The 5,000-nt window shown below is 52.3% G+C and overlaps 1 non-coding gene across 1 annotated transcript in view; it reads left to right on the top strand.

The window, feature by feature from the left end:
- Positions 1-3,486: 3,486 nt before the first annotated feature.
- LOC124590353 overlaps positions 3,487-5,000 on the top strand; it is a 1,910-nt gene continuing 396 nt past the window's right edge. Inside the window, exon 1 of the ribosomal RNA XR_006976561.1 lies at positions 3,487-5,000. This exon is cut by the window's right edge and continues 396 nt beyond it. This is a non-coding gene — a ribosomal RNA (small subunit ribosomal RNA).

Below are 5,000 nucleotides of genomic sequence, written 5' to 3'. Positions count from 1 at the left end.
CGTAACCTAACCTATGTCGTACCGTAACCTAACCTATGTCGTACCGTAACCTAACCTATGTCGTACCGTAACCTAACCTATGTCGTACCGTAACCTAACCTATGTCGTACCGTAACCTAACCTATGTCGTACCGTAACCTAACCTATGTCGTACCGTAACCTAACCTATGTCGTACCTTAACCTAACCTATGTCGTACCTTAACCTAACCTATGTCGTACCTTAACCTAACCTATGTCGTACCTTAACCTAACCTATGTCGTACCTTAACCTAACCTATGTCGTACCTTAACCTAACCTATGTCGTACCTTAACCTAACCTATGTCGTACCTTAACCTAACCTATGTCGTACCTTAACCTAACCTATGTCGTACCTTAACCTAACCTATGTCGTACCTTAACCTAACCTATGTCGTACCTTAACCTAACCTATGTCGTACCTTAACCTAACCTATGTCGTACCTTAACCTAACCTATGTCGTACCTTAACCTAACCTATGTCGTACCTTAACCTAACCTATGTCGTACCTTAACCTAACCTATGTCGTACCTTAACCTAACCTATGTCGTACCTTAACCTAACCTATGTCGTACCTTAACCTAACCTATGTCGTACCTTAACCTAACCTATGTCGTACCTTAACCTAACCTATGTCGTACCTTAACCTAACCTATGTCGTACCTTAACCTAACCTATGTCGTACCTTAACCTAACCTATGTCGTACCTTAACCTAACCTATGTCGTACCTTAACCTAACCTATGTCGTACCTTAACCTAACCTATGTCGTACCTTAACCTAACCTGTATTGCGCCTTAACCTAACCTGTATTGCGCCTTAACCTAACCTGTATTGCGCCTTAACGTAACCTGTATTGCGCCTTAACGTAACCTGTATTGCGCCTTAACGTAACCTGTATTGCGCCTTAACGTAACCTGTATTGCGCCTTAACGTAACCTGTATTGCGCCTTAACGTAACCTGTATTGCGCCTTAACGTAACCTGTATTGCGCCTTAACGTAACCTGTATTGCGCCTTAACGTAACCTGTATTGCGCCTTAACGTAACCTGTATTGCGCCTTAACGTAACCTGTATTGCGCCTTAACGTAACCTGTATTGCGCCTTAACGTAACCTGTATTGCGCCTTAACGTAACCTGTATTGCGCCTTAACGTAACCTGCATTGCGCCTTAACGTAACCTGCATTGCGCCTTAACGTAACCTGTATTGCGCCTTAACGTAACCTGTATTGCGCCTTAACGTAACCTGTATTGCGCCTTAACGTAACCTGTATTGCGCCTTAACGTAACCTGTATTGCGCCTTAACGTAACCTGTATTGCGCCTTAACGTAACCTGTATTGCGCCTTAACGTAACCTGTATTGCGCCTTAACGTAACCTGTATTGCGCCTTAACGTAACCGATATTGCGCCTTAACGTAACCTATATTGCGCCGTAACGTAACCTATATTGCGCCGTAACGTAACCCACATTGCCCCTTAACGTAACCCACATTGCCCCTTAACGTAACCCACATTGCCCCTTAACGTAACCCAACACACGTTGGGCCTTAACCCAACACACGTTGGGCCTTAACCCAACACACGTTGGGCCTTAACCCAACACACGTTGGGCCTTAACCCAACACACGTTGGGCCTTAACCCAACACACGTTGGGCCTTAACCCAACACACGTTGGGCCTTAACCCAACACACGTTGGGCCTTAACCCAACACACGTTGGGCCTTAACCCAACACACGTTGGGCCTTAACCTGCTCTGTAATTGTCATACGACGCGTTAAATTAGTGTAGTGTTGCCTAACTGCAACCCCCGCAATATAGTTTGCTACTCGCACTGCCCGGTCCCCAGTGTATCGCTTCATGTTAAACACCTTGCAGCTATACACTGTAATGTGGATGGCAGCAGGACGTACATGCTCAATGCCCTTTGCAGTTGTTCATTGGCATTTGCAGTTGTTCATTGGCATTCGCATGTGCGAAGCACTTAGCCTACGCTGTGGTACGGCCTGTGTCAACTGTCCGCTGATGTTGTACGTCCAAATCACACACTGTACTGCACATTGGTCCTCATGTACTGAATGATACATCGTGGTACATGTGACCGTACAACGACTGCGCCAACAACGGCGAACCATGCGGTCCAAATGTTGTGCACTCAGCTACGTGTCGTCTCCCTATAAGAGCTGGATTGCAGTGTGGTATGCCCTGGATGGCGATCAGCATGAGCCGTCTGTTGATGTAGTGGCGCGTGTTGTCAGACGTAGTCGTCTCTTCTCACACACCGTGATAGCATGGTGCACTGCGTTCCACATCTGCGACATGCGACAGAGGCCGGTTGACAGTCGTTCGCGCAATGGACATCGCATACGTACGGGGGCCACCTTCCACGTGTTCGCGAAGCGTGCACATGTTGTTGCGTGTATGTGGGCAGACATAGTGTGTCGTGACACCTGACACAGGCATGCAACAATCGTTGAATTTGCAAATGGCGATGGACGCCTACGTTTGCTGGTGACGTTATGCAAATGAACAACTGGTAAACCGTTGTGGTGCGGTTGTTCTCGCTAGAGGTGAATCAGTGATGGCGACGATCGGTTGAGCTACCAACCGGTTGTTCCAGCGATACCCACCATGCCCACGAACGTGAATGGCATCTGGGTGTGAAGCGATACGCGGCGGTGGCTGGGTGGGACCGTCCCCGGCCGGTGAGGGGGGGCCTCCCGGCGTGCTGGCCGCGCGGTGCGTGGGCGCACGCGCTACAGCCGGCTGGTGGGGGCGGCCAGTGGCAGGCGCGCCGGCCGACGGAGGCGGCAGGCGGCGCAGCTGCGCGCCGGCGCACCCTGCACGCGGCGCCGTGCGGCCAAAGTAGGTCCTCGCGGGCCCGGTGCGAAGCGCGGTGGACATCTGCAGTGTGCTGGTCCGATTGAGGACTGTGTGCGCTGAGGATGCGCCGCCGCCCGGCGCTCGGCGCCGCGACGCCGTCTGCTGCTCGGTCGCCTCTGCGGTTCTCGCAGGTGGTTTGTATCGCAGCTGTGCGGACGTGTTGGCGCGTGCGCTGTGCTGGGAGAGTTCGCTTCGGCACCCAAGTGGGGCTTTTGTCCTTCTGTGGCGCTGGCGTTGGAGCTGCCGGTCACCGTAGGTGGCGCGTGTTGTCTCCCGCCGGCAATGCCACGACAGCACGCTCCCGGGCCTCTGTCGGCAGCGGCAAGCTCAGTTGGGAGCACGGGTGGTCGCACCTAAAGCGTCTACTCGCCAAACTCCGGGCGATTGCGCCTCTCTCGAACCCGACCAAGTACTTAGGACGGCGCTGCGCGCCGCCGGGACCTGAGAGGGTTTCGAGGTGTATTGTGCAGGGGAGCTCAGCCTCCTCCTGTTTGCAGAATAATTGAGCGGACGCTTGCGTGTTCGCGCGGGCCCCCGGGACACACTCCCGGGCGGCCGGCTGCTCAGCTCTAGTTGACGCAGCTCCCTGGTTGATCCTGCCAGTAGTCATATGCTTGTCTCAAAGATTAAGCCATGCATGTCTCAGTACAAGCCGCATTAAGGTGAAACCGCGAATGGCTCATTAAATCAGTTATGGTTCCTTAGATCGTACCCACGTTACTTGGATAACTGTGGTAATTCTAGAGCTAATACATGCAAACAGAGTCCCGACCAGAGATGGAAGGGACGCTTTTATTAGATCAAAACCAATCGGTCGGCTCGTCCGGTCCGTTTGCCTTGGTGACTCTGAATAACTTTGGGCTGATCGCACGGTCCTCGTACCGGCGACGCATCTTTCAAATGTCTGCCTTATCAACTGTCGATGGTAGGTTCTGCGCCTACCATGGTTGTAACGGGTAACGGGGAATCAGGGTTCGATTCCGGAGAGGGAGCCTGAGAAACGGCTACCACATCCAAGGAAGGCAGCAGGCGCGCAAATTACCCACTCCCGGCACGGGGAGGTAGTGACGAAAAATAACGATACGGGACTCATCCGAGGCCCCGTAATCGGAATGAGTACACTTTAAATCCTTTAACGAGTATCTATTGGAGGGCAAGTCTGGTGCCAGCAGCCGCGGTAATTCCAGCTCCAATAGCGTATATTAAAGTTGTTGCGGTTAAAAAGCTCGTAGTTGGATTTGTGTCCCACGCTGTTGGTTCACCGCCCGTCGGTGTTTAACTGGCATGTATCGTGGGACGTCCTGCCGGTGGGGCGAGCCGAAGGCGTGCGACGCGCCTCGTGCGTGCTCGTGCGTCCCGAGGCGGACCCCGTTGCAATCCTACCAGGGTGCTCTTGAGTGAGTGTCTCGGTGGGCCGGCACGTTTACTTTGAACAAATTAGAGTGCTTAAAGCAGGCAAGCCCGCCTGAATACTGTGTGCATGGAATAATGGAATAGGACCTCGGTTCTATTTTGTTGGTTTTCGGAACCCGAGGTAATGATTAATAGGGACAGGCGGGGGCATTCGTATTGCGACGTTAGAGGTGAAATTCTTGGATCGTCGCAAGACGAACAGAAGCGAAAGCATTTGCCAAGTATGTTTTCATTAATCAAGAACGAAAGTTAGAGGTTCGAAGGCGATCAGATACCGCCCTAGTTCTAACCATAAACGATGCCAGCCAGCGATCCGCCGCAGTTCCTCCGATGACTCGGCGGGCAGCCTCCGGGAAACCAAAGCTTTTGGGTTCCGGGGGAAGTATGGTTGCAAAGCTGAAACTTAAAGGAATTGACGGAAGGGCACCACCAGGAGTGGAGCCTGCGGCTTAATTTGACTCAACACGGGAAACCTCACCAGGCCCGGACACCGGAAGGATTGACAGATTGATAGCTCTTTCTTGATTCGGTGGGTGGTGGTGCATGGCCGTTCTTAGTTGGTGGAGCGATTTGTCTGGTTAATTCCGATAACGAACGAGACTCTAGCCTGCTAACTAGTCGCGTGACATCCTTCGTGCTGTCAGCGATTACTTTTCTTCTTAGAGGGACAGGCGGCTTCTAGCC

The sequence above is a fragment of the Schistocerca americana genome, unplaced genomic scaffold (genome assembly GCF_021461395.2).
Source record: "Schistocerca americana isolate TAMUIC-IGC-003095 unplaced genomic scaffold, iqSchAmer2.1 HiC_scaffold_759, whole genome shotgun sequence".
In the NCBI taxonomy this organism is placed as follows: domain Eukaryota; kingdom Metazoa; phylum Arthropoda; class Insecta; order Orthoptera; family Acrididae; genus Schistocerca; species Schistocerca americana.
The sequence above is the reverse complement of the archived record's forward strand: the minus strand, read 5'-3'. Positions and strand labels throughout refer to the sequence as shown.